Source organism: Sus scrofa, unplaced genomic scaffold (genome assembly GCF_000003025.6).
Source record: "Sus scrofa isolate TJ Tabasco breed Duroc unplaced genomic scaffold, Sscrofa11.1 Contig1356, whole genome shotgun sequence".
NCBI lineage: Eukaryota > Metazoa > Chordata > Mammalia > Artiodactyla > Suidae > Sus > Sus scrofa.
Window position 1 is genome coordinate 24,648 of NW_018084863.1, and position 21,322 is coordinate 45,969.

Here is a 21,322-nt window from a genome sequence, read left to right on the forward strand (position 1 = left end):
ATGTCAGAGAAAATGCTCTGTATAGACTCAATGAGCAGCAGGATCTACCTGTTACTAACTGTTGTCTGGCTCTGTCACTGCTGAGTGTCCAAAATTCCATCAGTAAATTCTATCACTAACTCCCTCATAGGGCACAATTCTCTAGAGAAAACAACCGGAAATTTGTGGCATCTTAGGTCACTAAAACTCCTCAACCTGGGAGTACTCTTGTGGAAAATTGGGCGAAGGATCCTGTGTTTTCACTGCTGCGGCTCAGATCACAGATATGGTGTGGGTTTGATTGCTGGCTCAGGAACTTCCACCTTAAAGATTTCCATATGCAAATCTTTAAGAGGTGGTCTGCTCACAGCTTTCCCAGAAATAAGAGCAATAAATGATTCTTTTCTAAAGGGGAGATTCATAATACATTACCATAGTCACCATAGTCCACCTCTTATGCCCCTTGAATCCATTTCCTTTATGCACTGTGAGCATGGCACCCCTAGAGTCCTGTTTCTGAGGGTAACTTATCAGAGATCATTAGGGGAATGAACTGCAGTTGATCTTAGAGCAGCACCTTCTACTTCTCATCTTCTTCCTTCACTGTCAATTCTATTCTGGCTTCACTTTTCACCCACAGCTCAACTGATCTCCACCATACTTTAGCTGGAGGTCTAGTCACTTCTTCAAAAATACTCTTCCTGACACCACTGTGTTAGAGCATCTCCTTTTCCACCTAATATTCAGGGCAGTTAGCTCTGCTAGTGTCGTACGAAGAGCCTCTTCTCTGAATTACTACAGATCGCACTCCTTCTAGTGCTCAGGGTGTAAGATTTAAGCTAAATTCAACACTGACAAATGGGACAAGAAGAAGAAAGTAAAGGATTTTATTATAGTATAATTGATCATTTTTGTCAACTCATTCTGAGGCTTTCCAGGATTTTGGAGTTTGCAGTTAGGTAAGCCAACCAACAAATATCCTTACATTTAAAAACAATTTCATTTGATTTTTTTTCATTTACAACTAAAATTATCCTAATTGAAACATATTTTTTTTGTGGCATATGGAGTGTCCAGGCCTGGGATTATATCTGAGATGTAGTTGTAACCTACTCCACAGCTGCAACAATACTTTTAATCTACTGTGCCATGCCAGGTATCAAACCTGTGTCTTTGGTTCTTCCAATCCTATTGTTCAACAGTAGAGATTCCATATTTTGTATTGAAATAGCCTTATATAATATATATGTGAAATTGGGCTAATTTACATCTTGTTAAGCCTTTGCATTCTATATCTATTTCTGAGCCACTATATGATTTTAATTGTAACATTATAATTTGCGTTGTCTTCTGGAATGACTCATTACTCTTTTAAAAGTTAAATGCAATTTGCATACATTTATGCTTTTAGGTGAACTTTTAGAAACAAAGAACTATCAGGCATAGTTCATTTTGTATGGAAAGGAATACAGTATAGTTGTACCATTTTCCCCCAAAGATATAGATTTAATGTACTGCCATGTTTTTAGACTAGAAATGTATATATGACCATACCTAAAGTAAGTTATTTTATTATATTGACAACTTCATAATAGTTTCTGTCTCAAAGGGAGAAGCTTGAGAGACTATGCAAGCTATGGGAAATAGAATTAGCCAAGTAGAACTGTTCAGTTTAGCCAAACAAAAGGGCTTAGAGCAGTCAGGCAAGTTTCTGGGAATACCATGGTCCAAGATCATTAGAGACATGTTACAAACCCTACCAAATTCACCACTACCATTCTTGCCTCATAGTAACAAGAAAGAAATGAAAGGAGCTCTAGGAGATTTATAGTGGGAAATTATTCACGCTTTGCCATTGGAGCTCCTTAATACAAAAGCTTACATGTTTTTCAAAGTGTCTGCTCTATGAATACTTGCAGCTGGATGACTGAGGCAGAAGATGAATTCTGCCACCCTGTGGTGAACACCGGGATTTGGGATTCAATGTCTTAGTGCTGCAAGTGGCAAGATGCATCTCATTTGAAAGACAAATCTTAGAAATCACTGGATTTTTGAGGAAAATTTAACTTCATCACAAATGCCTGTTGTGTCATGGATAATGTCAAAGGGTCATTTGCAAAATGATGGAGTAGCATTACAAATCTTAATGAAGTTGAAATAGCATATCCTGTTTTGGCCATGGTGGTCACTGCCCAGGAAGGGCATTGGCTGCACTTGTCATGGGTCAGGAGGGTTGTCCTGGGCCCTGTGGCTGCATGTTCAATGGGCCCAGGAAGGACTTGTGTCTGGGGCCTTGGTGGGGCTGCAGGGCTAGGCCTGCAGTGTTGCCCTGAGGGCGACCTTGGCCCGTGCTGAGGGGCAAAGGTCCCAACACTCGGGCTCAAACCCGATGTCAACCTGCCACTTCACTGGACACTCATAGTTCTTGGGGATGTTGGGAAGGGAGGTCCATCTCCAGGGCCACATTCGGTCCTGAGGTATGCAGAGGGATGGGAATAGGCAGGACAGACTCAGAGACTCTTGGGCCCTCAGGGGGCATCCTGATGCCACGGCCCCCTCTTGATGGTGCTCTTCAGCCTGTAAGCAGGCCTGGCTGGGTGAGGGTCTTTGCTGCTGGTGCTGGGCAGGTGGGCCATGGAGAGCTGGCCCGTCCTCTCCAGGGAGTTCCTTGGTGCTTGTAGTGATAGGGCAAGGCCTGGGTTCCAGGGATGGTCGCTCCAGACCCAGGGGCCTCGTGGGGAACTCCTCAGGTTCTGCTGGAAGTGAGCACACCAGGTCAGTGTCTCCCCCAGGCTCTGTGATCTGTGCAGGGTGGGGCTGCTGGTGGCCCAAATGGCCACCCTGGCCCCACCCTGAGAACATCCTTTGTGCCTGGGAAGGTTATGGTCAGTATCTGTGGAGGCTGCCCTGGGGCCCAACCCATGCAGGCTGAGCCTCAGAGCAGATGAGCAGGTGGACGGGGGGAGCAGGAAGGCCCTGGATGATCCATGGGTCACTGCCCTGGAAGGGGTATCAGGAGGGGACCCCTGCTGAGCCCACCTGGAGGGAGTAGGCCATATTTCTTCTTTTGCAGCTCAGTCATTGTGGCTTGTAACCTTTTGATCACTGTGTCATCATCCAGGGTCCATGGCTTGGAGATCGAGTACTGGAAAAACTCATGCAATCCCTCCAGGGGCAGCTTCAGGAGGCGTTCTGAGGATAAGGATGCCATCAGGCCAACAGGGGCCCCACTGGGAAGGTTCAGCCCCCACCCTGGGGCCTTTCCCTGGGGGCAGCAGACACGCTCTGCTGGCCCCAGGAGAACCAAGGCAGTGTCACATCCAGCAGCTGGCCCCATTCTTGCACCTCTCCCAGGGCCTCTACCCAGCCTGTGTGTCAGCTGGCCCACCTCTGTGGCCTGAGCATCCCAGGCTCAGGCTTACTCACTTTGGTGAATCTTGACGATTGTATAGGCCATGGCTGTGAGCATTCGCTCACCCTCCAGGATGTATGCGTCCAGTAGTCTCAGTGTGAGTGAGAATGGTGTCTGTGGGGACAGCAGGCCCAGGAGGGGCAGATTGAGCAGGGCACAAGGTGTGTGTTGAGGGAGTGTCCTAGAACAGGGTAGGAGCCCCCCACTGCCTCTGCGTCCTGTGGTCCCACAGGCTGCCTCCAAACAGGCCCTACAGCTCTTAGCTGAGTGGACTGAAGAGGTCCCCACCAGGCCACCTGGGGTCCTAAGGGCCTGGCCTGCACATCTGCTGACCTAGAGATAAAAGACTGCCCCAGGCTCCACAGGAGAACCTCCAAGAAGCCTGGGGCTGACTGCAGGGTGGGCACGGGCTTGCCCTCCTCCTGGGCTGACCCAGCCTTCCCTCCAGGAGCCCAGGGAAAGACGGTTTGCCCAAGGACCCCAGTTCCCCCCTCCCCAGGGTTCTGGGCTTCCCCTGGGATGCCCCTCGGGGAACTGGTCTCCCTGGGCACACTTACATGGTCAATAAAGCAGCGCTGAAACCATGGCGTAGTATAAATTGCTGTGGACATGTATTCCTTGTCCTGACAGAGGCACAAGTGATCGGGGCTGGCCTGCTTGGCCTCAAACCTCCCCCACAGAGGCCCCATGCAGCCACCCCCCTGGCCAGTGGACCCCAGCTCAGGCCTGGCCTCACCAAGGCCAAGAACATGAAAGTGCAGGCAGGCTAGGCCTGTGAGGGCTGCTTCTACTCACCAGGTGCTGCTTCAGCTTGGGGAGCGTCCTTTCCAGAATCTTATCATGATGGGCCTGCAGTCTCTGCAGTTTCGGGAACCCCGGAGTGAAGAAGCCTGAGAATCCGCAAGAATCACCCCAAAAAAGTCAAAGGTGTACCTGGCAGGGGCTTATGTGCCCTGGGAACCCAGGGCCTCCTCCCTGCACAGTGTCCCTGGTGTGCAGGACCCACTCCAGCCTGGCTGGATGGCTCTTCCCAGATAGGACTGGTTGCTTTTGAGGCTTGGGGTGGCCCAGGGTTGAGAACCTGCTCACTGAGGCCCAGCTTGGCAGGTGCCCAGTGCTGAGCATCAGGCAGGCATCTGTCTCTGGCACAGGCTCTCTCAACTGTGGCTACAGCAGGGGACAAGGGTCCCAGTACTGAGTGGCTGGGAGTGGCCCAAGGGATGGGGGTGGGGTGTGCATGAACATTTCCTGGGCCTGGGAGTCAGGTGGGGGGCACAGCAGGGAGATGCTGCCACCTGGGCCTCCTCTGATCAGGGGCTTGGGGTGGGGTTGGAGGTGGCCTGGTAGCAGCAGAAGAGAGGCAGAGGGACCAGCAGGGATGGAGTGGTCTGGATGAGGCCAGCGCTGAGGGCTGTGGTTACAGGACGCAGACTGCTAGGGGGGAGCTGGTGACCTTTGCTGATGGGGAGATGGACCAGGTCAGTCCCTGGCAGCCCCACAACTGGGAGAACTCTGCAGGGAGACTCCTGACTCTGAGTAACATCCAGTGCTCTGTGGCAGTCACCTACCATGCATGGCATGTCTTTTGTTTTCCATCAGTTGGGCCAGTGCCCAGAAAGCATCCTCCTCATTAAGAAACATGAGCAGGATGGCGACAATCTGGTTCATGCCATGGCAGTAGCCCACCTCCTGCAAGAGTCAGACATGGCTGCTGGGACCACTTCAGAGGCCTCCACCATCCCCTCCCTGGCACTTTCACCTCAGCTTCTGGACGGTCTCCCACTCATGCCTGGGCACCATCCCAGACCCCCTTTCCCAGATGAGGCATGCTGGGTGCTGGGAACCAGCAAGGTCTGGATGTCCTGCTATGAGGGGAGGTGGAGGGTTGCTGACTGTGGCCTGTGTGGGCCTGGCTTTTGTGTGGCGGTGGTGTGTGGGTGGCCCAGGCCCTATTGTGGGCAGCCCATGGGGTCCTCTCAGGTTGTGTTCTTTGAGGGATTGTTTCAGAAAGAGCAGATGGGGCCGGGAGCTGCCTCCCATGGGCCACACAGGAGTTGGTTTGCTGAGACCTCTCATCCTTGCTAGGATTCTGATTCATAAAATGGCATTTCAAGATTCAAACTTAAGCGTTGTGACCACAGCAATGCTTTTTAGGGCCATGTGAACTTGCTATCAGCTCGTGGGCTGATGCAGCCCAGGAATCATGTGCCATTTCTGTCCTTAAAACTGGGGTCTGCACCCCAGCCATCCATGTCAGTTTCAGAGCAGAGGTCCCCCTGCATCATCTCTGTGGCCATGGGAGCTGACATCCTGACTGGTGTCAATAGGCCACTAAAGAAGCAGGGCCACTGTGGGATGGCTGACCAGGGGCGGGTACTCACCGTGTTGTAGACAGAGTAAGCTGCAAGCACGTTGAAGAGGGCTTGCTGCCTGGAAAGGGGACAATGAGGCTCACTATAAACACCTTCCACTGGTCAAGTGTGTGGTGCGTGTGGGACACTGGATGGAGCAAGGATTGCTAATGTAGGACAGAGTGATAAAATTGTGGGTTCCATCCCACTTTTCTTTTATAAATGATATGAATTGTTTAAAAAAGTAGACAAACATCAAAATGAGGTGTCATTTTGATCATCTGACTCTCACTCCATCTTCTGTGTCCTGGTCCAGCCTGCTCTCTGCTGCCCAGTGCCCCTCCCATCCCTGCAGGGGCCTGTTGACTTCTGAGGGCACAGCCATCCTCCCTCAGGGCCACCCCAGCCCTGTGTGCTCCCACTCCTGCAGGTGCTCTGCACGGGCCCCACTCTCACCACCTCAGGTCCAGCCCTCGCCGTCATGCCTCCTCTCCCACAGGATCCCCGGGCCACCACACCCCTGCTCCCCTGCTCTCCTGCCCCAGGACCAGTGGCCCAACATCCTCACTTGATGCCGTAACGCTCCCTGAACATAATATTGTTTTGGAAGGTGTAGCTCACATCCATGTCGATAAATTTGATGTCCAGAGAGTAGAGCCTGGCCTGCTCTTTCATTCTCTGTGGGTAGAGCCGGGGGTGGGGGGGTGGCAAAGTCAGAGGCCTGGAACCCTAACCAGCAGAGCAGGCACTGCCAGCTCAACATGAGTGTTTCTAGAGAAACCTTTCTTTTGCTTGTTTCGGAAGCCAGGCAGGATCACAAGGGTGCCCAGGTCATAGCCTGTGCCCAGAAGCCCTGTGGATAATCAGCCTGTGACTTCTCCAGTCCCAGACCCCCACCCAATGGTGACACACTGGCCAGGCCACCAGATCCCCTCCTCCCCCACCCCACACAAGGCAGTCCAGGATGACAGTGCCTCTGCCCTGGTGATGGGCTTGTCCCCTGGGAGGCTGCTCCCAGGTGTGTTTGTCCCAGGGTAGTGGGATGCTGAGAGGGCAACTGGGCCTCTGTCCCTTGACCCCTCTGAGTCCCACCACAGACAGGCTGGGTGAGGCAGAGGGCCAGAAGGGGAGCCCATGCCTTGTTTTCAGGGCCTTTTGAGAGCCTGAGGACTAAGTGTGATGCTGGCTCTTTTCCCACAGTGTCAGTCGGTGTTCACCATGCTCGGGGGCCTCTCAGATCACCCATCATTGAGCAACTTGGACACCTGTGGCCACTATCACACCCGCTCCCTTGCACTTCTCCTGATGATGCCGCTCAGCCGGGTGCATAGAGCACCCACCCTGGGCTGTGGGACTTAGGGTGCCCACGGTGCAGATGGGGGCTGAGTGGCAGGAACTGGCCATGGGTAGGGACCTCTCTTGGTTAATGGATTGAGACCTGTTTCTTGACCCAGGTCAGTCAGGGCTGTGTTCATCTGGCCGGGTGGTCTCTATCCATGGTTTCTGTGGGGTCACCTTGCTCTTTCCTCTTGGCTTCTGTCCCTTGCCCTGTGACTCTGTCCCCCTCAGGGGTATGGGAGGCCTTAGTGTGATGCTAGGTGGCACCTGTGCAACCCTGGACTCAGTGTCTGCATGGTTGGCATGGCTTTCCTGGCAGGTGGGCCCTGGGCCTATAAGCCTGGGAGGTGCCAGGAAATCTGGGGACAGGCGAGGGTCCCTGAGGCACAGGTGGAGGGGCCATACCTGGTATTTCCCTTGGTTCTCTGCCTTCACCTTCTCCAGGTCCAACAGCAGAGACCATGCCTGTCCTCTCACCTGTGGGGGGATCCCCTTGTAGACCCGCCGGCGCATCTGCAGGTAAGAAGGGGCCCTAAGACTGGTGCAAGTGACACCCAGTGACATGAAGCAAGACTCATGCAGAAGTTGCTCAGGAGAGGCTGGCTCTGCCCGGGCCTGGCCCAGTCTCCCCCAGCTAAGGATAGGCTGTGGTGTGGGCATGGCTGGTCCACTCTGTGGGGTCCTGGGCTAGGGTGGCCAGGAAAGCCCCAGGAGACCCAGACCAGCCTCCTTCAGGGTCAGAATGCTCAGGTTTCTACCTTTTGACTGTCCCCGTATTTGCCCCAGTTCCTCAGCATCTTCACCCACTTAGGGGCTTGCCTGATGTCCTTGGCTCTTTGCTGGAAAAGGGGACATGGTGGTGTTAGCCAAGCTTCCTGCTTCCCTAAAGTAGCCCTGACTCAGGGCTCTGATCTTAGAGGAGGCATGAAGGCACAGACCCCTCACAGCCCAAGGACCCCCAACAACTCTGGGGTCAGGCAGCAAGGAACCACAGCCACTGCGTGGCCACCTCCCACCTCCCACCAGCATAGCATGGACTGGCTCTCACCCTTGACTCGTGGGTGCTGAGGCTGTGGATGCTGAGGCCCTGGGTGCTGAGGCTAGGCTGCTCCTGACTACAAGGCAAGAGAAGTAGAGCTGTGAGGACCAGGTGTCTGGAGGCCCCCAGCCCCTGCCACCCCCCATCTTAACCAGGGATACCCTGACGGAGGAGGACCCAAGGTGGGTGCCAGCTCTGGAGCAGACTGCAGCACCCCAGGCAGTGCCCCTACTTCCACTGAGGCTGGCCACCCCCTCTGCACTGTGCACCCCCACTCCTGACTGACAGGTGTGTGGCCCCTCCCAGAGCAGACCCAGAAACTTCATCCCAGTCTCCCCTCCCCCATCATGGCCAGGCCAGCCATCCTACCCTGAGTCTCCTCCTGGCACCACACAAGGAGTCAAACTCCCCCTGCCTCTGTCACCTTCCTGTGAGCTTTTAGGTCCTACATTACCATCTCCTAACCATCTGTCCAATATCTGAAGCAACATCTCACTGCCCTTCACAGTGTCCCCACATGGCCCCCTGGCTGGGCCCACTGCCCTTGGAGACCTGTGGGCCAGGTGCCCCTCCCCCTGTGGCCAGGCTCTGTAGAGCCACTGCAGATCAGGCTGAGCCCTGACCCTGACCCTGCTGGATGGCTGCCCTGGGCTCTCCCCAGTGTGGGTGTAGAGGCCACAGGGCTAAGGCCCAGGATGGCTCAGCCTCCAGTTTTTCCTGTATATTCTTTAAGCTCTCTCACCCCAAGCCTAGTGTGGACCCTGGTCCCCAGTGGCCACCAGGATTTGAGGCCCTGAGCTAGACAGAAGGGTTCTGCCTCCAGAGGTGTTTCTGCAAATGGTAACCCTCCCTGGGGAGGGGGGAGGGGGTATCAAGATGACTCACGGCAAAAAGCCTAGCCTGTCTGTGGCCTTGTAGAGCAACAGGTCAGCATCATCCCATGGGTCCACTGGAGGCCCTGACCGGCGCCCCTGAAACCCAGATGGGGCACCAAGGTGAGGGGTTACAAGCAGAGTGTCCTCAGGAGCCCAGGAACCTCTGATGGTGGCCCAGCATGAGAACCTGCCCCAAGGAGAGCCACCTGCACCTCATCTTCTCCTACCTTCTCTGATCCTGCATGGGACACACCTGCTCCTGCTGCCTCTGAGCTTCACATGGTCAGCCTTTGCTCTGATCCCCCAGGGACACACTTGCCCCCTTGGGCTGTGATTCCCCACCTTGGGCCTCACCTTCCCCCTCAGGGAGTGGTCCACACCTGGAATATTTTGATTCCCATTGGGGGATGTACCTGCTCCTGCTGATGACAATGACCTTTGGGCCTCACTTGTTCTACTTGGGTCTTGTCCCCACCAGGCCTCCCTGCCTGCCCTTGGCTCTGACCCCTTCCAGGGCTGCAGCTGCTCCTAATGGCTAAGCTCCCTCTGGTGCCTCACCTGTTCATAGCTGGCAATGATATCTGCTCGTTCCAGGGCCAGCAGGGTCTCCAGCTTTACCATGTCTGATGCTGAAAGAAAAAATCCAAATATTCCAGTGCATGAAAGAGCTTCAGAGAACCAACAGGTTGAAGTGGGCCCCCTGTTGGCAGCTCCCTTCTATCTGATCAGACAGGAGAAAACCATGCTGCCTGGGTGGGTGACATCCCAAACATCCTAACACTTCCACTTACAGACCCTTGCCAGCAGCCTGGAGATCCTGTCACAATGAGATGAGGAGGAAAAAGAAGGTGGCCAGGAGGCCAAGGCCAGCAGCTGTCCTGCAGCACCGGGGTGTGAGCTCCCTGGGCCAGGGGAGCTGAGGGAAGAGAAGCTGCCAGCTGTGGAGGGCCTCACAGGCTCATAGGACTCATATTTTGCTTAGGCATCAAAAGCCCAGGGAACAAAAGATAAACATTGATAAAGTGGACTTGATTAAATTTAAAACAGCTGTGCCTCAAGTGACAAGTGACACTGTCAAGAAAATGACAACCCACACAATGAATAAAAATGTGAGACTGACCTGACAGATAAGAGCCCAGTATACAGAATATGGCCAAACTCCTTATTCCACTATAGAAATGGCCCAAGTAGACATTGGGCAGAGGGCCTGAATAGACTTTCCTGCAAAATCAAGGCCAAAGGGCACAGGAGACCAATCTCAACATTAGCATCAGGGGGATGCAAATCAAAGCCAGCAGAGGACCAAACTTTTCACCCACTGGAGTGGCTGTTACTGATCAAATGAGGATGTGGAAAAGCTGGCACCTTCCTGTTTGGCTGGCAGGATTGTAAAATGGGGCAATTTCTTTGGAAAACCAGGCCTTTCTCCAAAAGTTAAATGAAGAGTTGCCACATGATACAACAGGTCCTTTCCCAGGTATACACCCAAGAGAGAGGAAGACAGGGACACAGGTAGATGTACATGCACATTCATAGCAGAGCTACTCCCAAGAGCAAAAAGAGGGCCCCATCTAAGTAGCCCTGGACAGGTGGCTGGAAGACCAGGATGTGGTGGTACATCATTCAACCAGAAAAAGAGGGAAACACTGCCACGTGCTGCAACATGGATGGATATGATGCTCAGGAAAGAAAGCAGACACGGAGACCACATGCTGTGAAGTTCCATGGAGGTGCTGTGTCCAGCAGAGCCAAGCCCAGACAGAAAGAGGTCAGTGGCCCCCAGTGCTGGGGGCAGGGTCCAGTGGGGGTATGAACTGATAGATTTTTTTCATGAGGTAGAGGAAGGTGGAAATAGTGGTGATGGTGGCATGGCTCTGCTAATACACTAAATGCCACTGAGTGGTATAATTTAGCACCTACATTTGATGTGTAAATTTTAAGAAAAAAGCTCTGAGCCAGATTCCCTGCCTTCTGGGCCCCAGGAGGCACTGAAGTTGGAAGTGGAAGGTGCACAGGTGAATATAAGGCCCAGTATTCTCCCATCCAAGGAGAGTCCTTTGCTCTAGCCCACTAAGCTCTTCCCTGACCATGTGCCCACTCTGGATGTGTCCACTAGGGAGGCAGGGTGGGATGTGGGCACCAGAGATCTCTAGGACAAGAGGCTCCCATCGGTTCCATTCCTTTTTTTTTTTTTGTCATTTTGTCTTTGGGGCCACACCTGTGGCATATGGAGGTTCCCAGGCCAGGGGTCCAATTGGAGCTGTAGCTACGGCCAATGCCACAGCCACAGCAATGCCAGATCTGAGACAAGTCTGTGACCTACAACACAGCTCCCTGCCATGCTGGATCCTTAACCCACTGAGCAAGGTCAGAGATCGAACCCTCAACCTCATGGTTTCTAGTTGGATTCCTTAACCTGTGAGCCATGACAGAAACTCCTGCTCCATTCCTCTTAACTCTCAGCTGATTCTTCCTGGTGAATCAGGGAAGAGCACCAGCCCATTGGGGGGGGGTGGAATTGGTAAAAGGATAATATATTTGACCATAGGCAGCCTCTGTGCTATGAGATCGTCCCTAGGTTCACAGTTCTGAACAAGTCACTGGGGGAAGGGCCTCATTTTCCCTGTTCACATTGTGGGACACATCTGTTCTGGGACAACGCAAAGAGGGTCCAGCCAATGAGGAACACAGCTGGAGTCTGTGGTTCAGATGACACAATGGGGGACAGGATGCTGAACTGGGTGAGGCTCTTATGTCCCCAGCCCACAGGCCACACATGCTCACCCAGCTGGTGTCCCTGATCTCAGTGGGTTGGATGGGAAACCTCCAGGATCCAGACCAAAGAAGAGGCTTGGAGGGACCATTGGGGCCTGGAGAGTTGCCTGAACTCAGACCTCCTCCTCTGCAAATGCCCCATGTTGCTCCTCGTCCTTCCATTCCTGCCTCTCGACCTCTTCCTCTTCTGTCTCCCCTAATGTCCGCCTCCCACCACCACTTTTCCACATTCCTCCAACATCCACACTCATCCACAGTGGTCTCAATGCTACATTCTGCCCATTCCCCAGGGCCCGTGTCTCCTTCATCCACCTCCGCAACAGTCCTCCACGTTCCTCCTCCCCATCCATGGCTCCTCCACCAGCTATTCATCCTTCTACCTCCTACATCCATCTCTCCACCTGATCCAGCTTCTTTGTAAGTCCACCTCTTCCTCCTCCTCCTGCATCCTCTCTCCTCACTACTCCTCCCCACCTTCCTTTTCTGGGCCAGGGGTCTGAGCTCAGACCTCAGGTTCCTCACAGGTATTCAGGTACCTCTGGAAGCATCCCACACACCACAGATCCCTGAGCGGGCTGCATCCTCAGTGGTTGGTGCTGTAGATCCTTGTCACATTGGCTACAGACCAGAGTGGTCCAGGCTCCCACCAGAGGCCCCTGTCCCTAGTGTCAGTATGTGGTGAGGGAGCAAGTCACACTTACCTGTGTGTCCTCTCGCTGCTGGTTCTGTGCCTCTTTGGTGGAAATGCACCCAGGGACGGGGTGGGAGAGGTGGAGAAATGGACGAGCGTCAGAGCAGGTCAGAGACCACAGGGCCTCCAACTGCCTGGGGACAAGATAAAAGTGAGTGCCAGGCAGAAGACAGAACTGTTGGTCACTGTTATTCCAACAACAATAGGGCTGAGGGCAGAGGTCACAGTTCATGCTGAGCCCATAACTAAAGACTCATCATCTCCAGGGGCAGGGCTGTAACCCAGCAGGACAAGATGGCAGGGGAAGATGACAGGGGAAGCTCTAACCTGTCAGGTGATGGACCCAGGCACATGGAAACTCGGGAAGGCTTGGTCCCCCAACCCTCACCTTCCTCACTCTTTCTCTCTCCATCCCTCTTAGGAATTCAGGGAAGATAATGATGTGGACTCTAAGCTCCTGGCTTTGACATGACTCAGGCCAGCGATGGACCACCCAGGTAAAAGCAGCTCCCAGATTTCTCTGGGTCTGAGCATCAAACCAGTGGCTCACATGGGTACACTTTTAAGTGACACCACGTGGATCCCAGTAGATGAGGCTGTTGGCTGGCCTGGACCTGAAAGTGTACTTCAGCCCCTTCTCCATCTCACCTTCATTCTCTTCCATCCACCTCCCACTCCTCCATCTCCTCGTGCATGGTCCTCCCACTCTCCCTTCTCCATCTACATTTCCTCCATCATCCCCCTCCCCATGCATCAAAATTTTATTTTCTTCCCCACAGTCCTGTCTTTAATGCTCCTCATCACTCACCTGCTTTCTCCATCCTCCTGCATCCACCTTTTCTCCTACATCCATCTCTCCTCTGACTTGACCTTCCTTCCTCCCCATCCTCCTTCTCCTCCTGTGCCTGCATCCTCTCCCCTCCACCTCCTACAACCTTTCCCCTCCCTCCTATTCCCCCTCTTCCACTTCTGGTCCAGGATTCTGAGCTCTGACCTCAGGCTCCTGACAGGGACTGAGGCACCTCTGTCAGCAGCCCACATTTCACAGAGACCTAAGTGGGCTACACACATGGTGATTGGTGCTGGATGTCCTTGTCACCTCAACCTCAGACCAGAGTGGTCCAGGCACCCACCATGGGCTTCTTTACTTGAAGTGTCAGTAGGGGCTGAGGGTACAGCTCTTGCTCACCTTTCTGACTCTCGCTGTTAGATGTGGGCCTCTCCTCTCAAGATGGTAACGAGGTAACCAGGCGGGTGTGGGGATCAGGTGGGTCAGAGCAGGGCAGGCAGGTGAGTGAGCGTCAGAGCAGGTCAGTGACCACGAGGGCCTCCAACTGCCTGGGGACACGAAGCAGAATGGGTTCAGAGCAGCAGATACAACTCTGGGGTCTCTGCCATTCCAACCAATATGGTGCCCATCCCACTGGCCAGGAGCATCACTGACTCCTTGACCTGAAAAGTGACTTTCTTTTCTGGGAGGGTCCTCTGTCCACACAGGGGAGCATCAGCAGGGGGAGATGGAGACTGGCTGTGCTGGAAACTTGCAACCAGCTGGTCCACCAACCCTTCTTGCACTCCACTCCCCTGCCTGATTGCAGTGCCAGGAGAATTCTGATGTGGACCCTAAGCCCTTGCCATTGGACTTGAATCAGGCCAGCTATTTCATACCACCTTGTCCTCACCCAGCTTCCTGAGGTCCCTGGGACTTAGCATCAACCCAGGGTCTCAGTAGGGTACAAGCATTGCAGGGACCCCATCTAGATCCCAATAGAGCTGGTTCTGGACTGGCATGGACCCCCTGCTCCCCGCTCCATTCATCCATCTAGGACAAAGGTCAGATGTCCGGGTCAGTATTAAGCACATAACCAAGGAGGTTATCCTCTCCAGGGACAGGGCTATAACATGGCAGGAGAAGTTGACAGGAGCAGGTGTCACCTGGCAGGTGAGGGACCTGGGCAAATAGGTCTTCACTAACATTTGGACCCCAACTCTGACCTTCATTCATTCCTCCTCTCCCCTCCCACTTAGGGTTTCCAAGAAAGTACTCATGTGGACTCTAAGCCCTTGAAGTTTGACTTGACTCAGGCCAGCAATGTGCCACCCAGGCCTCACCACACTGCCGGATTTCACCAGGTCCAAGCATCAAACCAGGAGCTCACTCAGGTACACCCTTTAAGAGACCCCACACAGCTCGCCATACTACCTACTCTGGGATGGCCTGGACCCCCTTCTTCCCCTCCCCCCTCTTCCATCTTTCCTTCAACCTCTTCCATCCATCCATCTCCTCCTGCTCAGTCCTTTCCTCCCCCTCCTCTATCTATTCCTCTTCATCCTCCTGCTCTTCATGCTCTTCCTGATCCATCTTCCTTGCATCCTCCTCCTCACCTCCATTCATGTTTTCTCCTCTTCTCACTCTTGTCCCTATTTCTTATCCTCATTCACCTCCTCCCGCCATCCTGCTGCATCCACCTTTTCTCCTGAATCCATCTTTCCTCTTGCTAGACCTTCCTTCCTTTCTTCCCATCCTCCTCCTCCTCCTGCATCCTCTCCCCTCCTGCACATCCTTCAGCCTCACATGTCCATCCTTCTCCCTCTCTTCCTTTTCTGGACAAGAGTCTGACCTCTAACCTTGGGCTCCTCCAGGTCGTCGGGCACCTCTGGCAACAGCCCGTAGTTCATGGAACCCAGAAGGGGCTTCATGCTCAGGGATTGGTGCTAGAGGTCCTTGTCACCTTGACCTCAGACCCATGTGCTCCAGGCACCCACCACAGTCCTCTTCCCTTGAGATATTGGTAGAGGGTGAGGGTGCAGCTCAAGCCCACCTTTCTGACACTCCCTGTTGGATGTGGGCCTCTCCTCTCAAGATGGTAAGAAGGTAAGCAGGTGGGTGTGGAGATCAGGTGGGTTCGATCAGGGCCAGAAGATGAGCAAGCTTCAGAGCAGGTCAGTGACCGCAAGAACCTCCACCTGCCTGGGGACATGATGCAGAGTGGGTTCCAGGCAGCTGCAAGTTCATTCTAATTCCACACAATATTGGGCTAAGGTCAGAAGTAAGGGTCAGTACTGAGCCCAAAATGAAGGAGGTCATCCTTTTCAGGGACAGGGCTGTAACCCAGCAGGGGAGGATGACCACAGACAGGTGTAGCCTGACAGGTGATAGACTCGGGCACATGAAAACTCAGGAACACCCGGTCCCTAACCCTGCTCTTCCTTCACTCCTCCTCTCCCCTCCATCCTAGGGGTTCCATGGTGAACCCTAAGTCATTGCCATTGGACTAGAATTAGACCAGCAATTTCCCACCCAGGCCTCCCCCAGCTCCCTGTGGTTAGCGAGTTTGTAGCATTAAATTAGGGTGTAAATCAAGTATAATCTCTAGCAACTCAACTTGGAACCCAAGATCAACTCTCAGGGCTGGCCTGGACCCCCTGCTTCTCCTCCACATCCTCTTCCATCTCTGCTTCATCCTCTTCCATCCACTTCTTGCACCATCCATCTCCTCCTGCTCAGTCCTCCCCTTCCTCTAACTCCTCCTCCTCCATCAATTGCCTAACACTTCATCCATCTTTTTTCTTCTTTCTCTCACTCCTGTCTTCATTTCTTGTCCTCACGCACCACCTCCTCTCTCACCAACATCCAACTCTGGTGTAGCTGGACCTTCCTTCCTCCCATCCTTCTCCTCTCCTGCATCTGCTTCCCTCCCTCCTACTCTGAACCTTGCTTTTCTGGGCCAGGTGTCTTTTGCTCTGACCTCAGGCTCCTGACAGGGACTCAGGCACCTCTGGTAGCAGCCTGCACTGCAGGGATCCCTGAGGGGGCTGCATGCTCAGTGGTTGGTACTGGAGGTCATTGTCACCTCCCCCCCCAGCCCTGAGTGGTCTGGGTACCCACCAGTGACCTCTGTACTTGAGGGGTTGGTATGGGATGAGGGTGCAGCTCCTGCTCACCTTTCTCACTCTCACAGTTGGATATGGGCCTCTCCTCACAAAATGGTAACAAGATAACCAGTCAGGTGGGGGAATCAAGTGGGTCAAAAAAGGTTGGGCAGACAGATGAGCAGGCGTCAGAGCAGGTCAGTGACCACGAGGGCCTCCAACTGCCTGGGGACACAAAGCAGAGTGGCTGTCAGACAGCAGGCAGAATTGTGAGTTTACTGTCATTCCCCCCACATAGAGTTGATGGCAGAGATCAGGGTCAACATTGAGCGCATAACCAGGGAAGTCCTCCTCTCCAGGGACAAGGCTCTCAGGAGAAGGTGACTGGGGCAGCTGTAGCCTGGCAGGCAATGGACTTGGGCATATCAACCCTCAGGAACACTTGGTCTCCTAACCCTGACCTTCCTTCACTCCTCCATCTTAGAGGTTTCTGGGAGGATAGTGATGTGGACCCTCAGTTTTTGCCTTTGGATTTGAATCAGGACAGAGATTTCCCACCCAGGCCTCACCCAGCTGCCTGAGGTTCCCTGGGTCACAGCATCAAACAAGGTGCTCCCTCAGGTACAACTTTTAAGAAACACCATTTGGAACTCAATACAGCAGACCCTGGGCTGGTCTGGACACCCTGCTTCTCTTTCACTCCCCTCTCCATCTCACCTGCATTCTCTTCCATCCACCTCCATCTCCCCACCTCTCCTCCGCTTCCTTCCTCCTGCTATTCCCCTCCCCCCAACCATCTGTCTTTTACTACCTCACCCTCCTGTATTTTATACTCCTCTTCAATCACCTCGTCCTTCCTCCTTTCTCCATCCAATTCTGGTCCAGCTAGACCTTCCTTCCTCCCCATCCTTCCCTCTTCCTCCTCCAGCACCTGGATTCTCTCCCCTCCTTCCTCCTCCCCCTCTTCCCTTCTGGGCCAGGAGTCTGAGCTGTCACCTCAGGCTCCTCAAAGGGACTTGGGCATTCTGGCCCTGAGGGGTGCTGCATGCTCAGTGGTTGGTGCCGGCAGTCCTTGTCACCTCAGCCCCAGACCCGAGTGGTGCAGGCACCCACCAGTGGCCTCTGTCCTTGAGGTGTTGGTAGTGGGTGAGGGAGAAGTTCAAGCTCACCTTTCTGACTCTCACTGTTGGGCTTGGGCCTCTCCTCTCAAAATGGTGAAAAGGTAACCAGGCGGGTGTGAGGATCAGGTGGGTCAGAGCAGGGTGGGCAGGCGAGTGAGTGTCAGAACAGATCAGCAACTCTGAGGGAGTCCAGTAGCCTGGTGACATGAAGCAGAGTGGGTATAAGGCAGGGTGCAGAACTCTGGGATCCCTGCCTTTCCACCCACAGTGGAAATGGGCCATCCCCTTGGCCAAGAGCAGCATTGAACTCTTGACCTATGAAATGCCTTTCCTTTGGTATGAGATCCTCTCTCCACACAGGGGAGTGGGACCAGGAGCAGGTGGAGCCTGGCTGAACTGGTCATAGGCACCTGGACTCTCATGACCAGCTGGTCCTCCAACCCTGACCTTCTTTAACTCCTCCTCTCCCGCTGCTTGTCAGAAGTGCCAAGTGGATATGGATGTGGACACTAAGCCCTTGCAGTTGGACTGGCATCAGGTCAATGATTTCCCACCTCATCCTCACCCAGCTCCCTGAGGTTCCTGAGGTCCAACCATCAAACCAGGGGCTCATTCAGGCATGGCTTTTGCAGGGACCCTTCCTGGAACCCATAAAGCTGGCTCTGGGCTGGCCTGGACCCCCTGCTCCGCCTCCATCTATCCATCTTCTCCTGCTCCTTTGTCCTCCTCCTGCTACACTTTTCCTCCTGCTCCTTTGTTCTTTCCTGCCTTTCCCCTCCCTCTTTCCTCCACTTTGTCTCCTCCTGAAACCTCTCTGTCTAATCTTCTTCCCACCGTGCCCCCCACCTGAAGTCAGTTTTCTGAACTCTGACCTTGGGCCCCTCACATGGAATCAGGCACTGTGGGCAGCAGCCTTCACCCCTTGGAGACACAAGGGACTGCACGCAGCTGGCTCATGGTCAGGGCTGGGTTTGGCATCATCTTGGCCGAGACCAGGGAGGACTGAGTCACCGACCCGCTTGCCCCTGTCCCCAAGAGTCAGTATGCAGTGCAGGTTTTTCTTACCTTTCTGGCCTCTTGCTGTTAGAGCTGGTCTCTGCTGTATAAATGGACCCAAGTTCAGGTCGGTGGGTCAGAACAGGGAGGGCAGGCAAGTGTCAGAGCACGTCAGAGACCACAAGGGCCTCCAACTGCCTGGGGACACAAAGCAGAGAGGGTGCTATGCAGAGGGTTGAACTTGGAGGTTGCTGCCAATCCACCCAAAATAGGACCAAGGTCAGAGGTCAGTGTTAGCACTGAATCCACAACCAAGGAGGTCATCTCCTCCAGGGACAGGACAGTCAGCTGGCAGTGGAAGGTGACTGGGCCAGCTGTAGTGGCAGGCAATGAACCCAGGCACAGGGCCCCTCAGAAACACTTGGTCCCCGACCATGACCTTTCTTCACTCCTCCTCTCCCCCTCCCTATTAGGGGTTCCAGGACAGTAGTGATGTGGACACTAATCCCTTGCCAATGGACTTAAATCAGGCCAGAGACTTTCCACCCAGGCCTCACACAGCTCCCTGAGGTACCCAGGGTCCAAGCATCAAACCTGGGGCTCACTACACCACTGAAGCAACCTGCTCTGGGCTGGCCTGGGTCCCCTATTTCTCCTCTTCCCCCTCCTCCACCTCTCCTTCTTCCTCTTCTATCCATCACTTCCATCCACCCATCTTCTCCTGCTTAGTTCTCCCCCTCCTTCATCTACTCCTCTTCCATCTACCTGCTCTAATTCCTTCATCCTTACTCTTCTTGCTCTCACTCCTGTCTTTTTAACTCCTCCTAATTCACCTCCTGTATCCACCCTTCCTCCTACTTTCATCTCTCCTTGGCTAGACCTCTCTTCCTCCACATCCTCCTCTTCCTCTTCCTGCATCATCTCTCCTCCTTCCTTCTCCCTCTCTTCCTTTACTGGGCCTGGGTTCTGAGCTCTCACCTCAGGCTCCTCACAGGGACTCAGGCTCTCTGGCAGCAGCCCACACCCCACAGAGCCCTGAGTGGGCTACATGCTCAGGGGCTTGGTGCTGGAGGTCCCTGTCACCTCAGGCCCAGACCTGAGTGGTCCACACACCAACCAGTCGCCTCTCCTTCCTTGAAGTGTTGGTAGGGTCAAGGGTGCAGCTTATGCTCACCTTTCTGACTCTTGCGGTTGGATATGGGCCTCTCCTCTCAAAATGATAACAAGTCAAACAGGAAGGTGTGGGAATCAGGTGGGTCAGAGCAGGGCGGGCAGGCGAGCGAGCGTCAGAGCAGGTCAGCAACCACAAGGGCCTCCAACTGCCTGGGCACAGGAAGCAGAGTGGGTGCCAGGCAACAGACAGAGCTCTGGGGTCACTGCCATTCCACCCACAGTGGAGCCCACCCATTGGCCAGGAGCAGCCCTGAACCGTTGGCCTGAAATTTGACTTTCCTTAGGGGGAGGGTCATCTCTCCATGCAGGCAAGGGTGACTGGGATGGGATGGACCTGGGCACCTGGACTCTCACAACCAGCTGTCCCTGAACTCTAATCTTCCTTCACTCCTCCTCTCCCACTGCTTGTTAGCAGTGTCAGGAGGATACTGATGTGAAGAGTAAGCTCTTGTGGTTAGTCTTGAATCAGGCCAGTGATTTTCCCCTCAGGCCTCAATCAGTACCTTGAGGTTCCCCACATCTGAGCATCAAACCAAGGGATCACTCAAGTAAAATATCTACAGGGACCCCAACATGACTCTCAAGGAACTGGCTTGGGCTGGTCTTGGCCTCCTGTCCTCCTGCTCCCCCTTTCTGTGCTGGTCCTCCTCCTGCTCATCCTTCTTGCCCTGTTCCTTCACTGTTCATCTTTCTTCCTTCACCCCTGAATCACCTCCTCCTGCCCCCATCCCCCACTTCCATTTCTCTTCATCCTCATTTTCCTTTCACCTACCCCCCTTCCCCACTCCAGAAATCTTAGCTCAGACCTTGGCCACCTTCATGAGCCTGGGCACTGTGGCTGCAGCTGGCACCCCTTGGCTCCCTGAGGGGCTGCATCCCCCTGGCTCACCTTCTGTGCTCCAGTGTTGGTGTCAGCTCAGCCACAGCTCATGGGGAAGGGGGTCACCTGCCAAGTGGCCTCTGTGCCCAAGGTGCCCATTAGGGATGAGGGTGCCTCTCTTGCTCACCTTTCTGAGCTCTCGCTGTTGGAGGTGCGCCTCTCCTCTAGAAACAGTGACAAGGTGGATGAGGGGGATGGTGGGTCAGAACAGGACAGACAAGCAAGCTCCAGAGCAGGTCAGAGACCACAAGAGCTCCCAACTGCCTTCGGACACGAAGCAGAGTGGGTGCCAGGCAGCATTGGAACTATGATGTCACTGCCATTCCATCCATGAGGGCCCATCTCATTGGTCGGCATCAGCCCTGAGCCCTTTACCTGAAAGTTCTTGCCTTCGGGGGAGGGTCCTGTGACCAAACTGATCTCCCCCAGGAGGCCTGGCCTTGTCCCACTGTCCCTTGGCCCACCTCCCCAGGTGTCCAGCACCCCTTGGAAGGGTGTGTATCACAGTCGTGCTCTGTTCCTGCCCCCAGGACACTGCAGAGCTTTTGCACTTATACCAACACTAGGGACCATCATTAACTTGGGGCCAGTGTCAGTGGCTGTGTAACATGTGTATTAAGTCACAATCATCACAGTATACCATTCATCATTTTTAGTGAAAGTTCTGCAAGTATTGACAAATACATATAGTAGTGTACTCACCATATTAATCAATATGCAAAATATTTTATCACCGCAAGTATCTCCCCATGCCTCTTTGTGTCACCTCCTGCCTGTACCTTGGAAACACTTGTCTTGGAAAACAGTGACTCATTTCCA

At 53.9% G+C, this 21,322-nt stretch overlaps 2 long non-coding RNA genes across 3 annotated transcripts; one reads left to right on the forward strand and one right to left on the reverse strand.

Annotated features, from left to right (window-relative positions):
* The first annotated feature begins 6,050 nt into the window (after positions 1 to 6,050).
* On the forward strand, positions 6,051 to 17,942 carry LOC110258138. Of its 2 annotated transcripts, XR_002340993.1 has the most exons (5): positions 6,051 to 7,599; positions 9,788 to 10,762; positions 12,882 to 12,957; positions 14,489 to 14,623; positions 17,815 to 17,942. It is a non-coding gene; the product is annotated as an uncharacterized LOC110258138 (long non-coding RNA). The 2 variants fall into 2 exon arrangements; XR_002340992.1 differs by lacking the exon at positions 17,815 to 17,942 and having other exon boundaries at positions 14,489 to 15,288.
* On the reverse strand, positions 12,477 to 17,819 carry LOC110258139. Its single transcript, XR_002340994.1, has 4 exons — positions 17,503 to 17,819; positions 15,283 to 16,558; positions 13,650 to 13,798; positions 12,477 to 12,594 (listed from the first exon to the last, which is right to left on the reverse strand). It is a non-coding gene; the product is annotated as an uncharacterized LOC110258139 (long non-coding RNA).
* Positions 17,943 to 21,322: the final 3,380 nt, after the last annotated feature.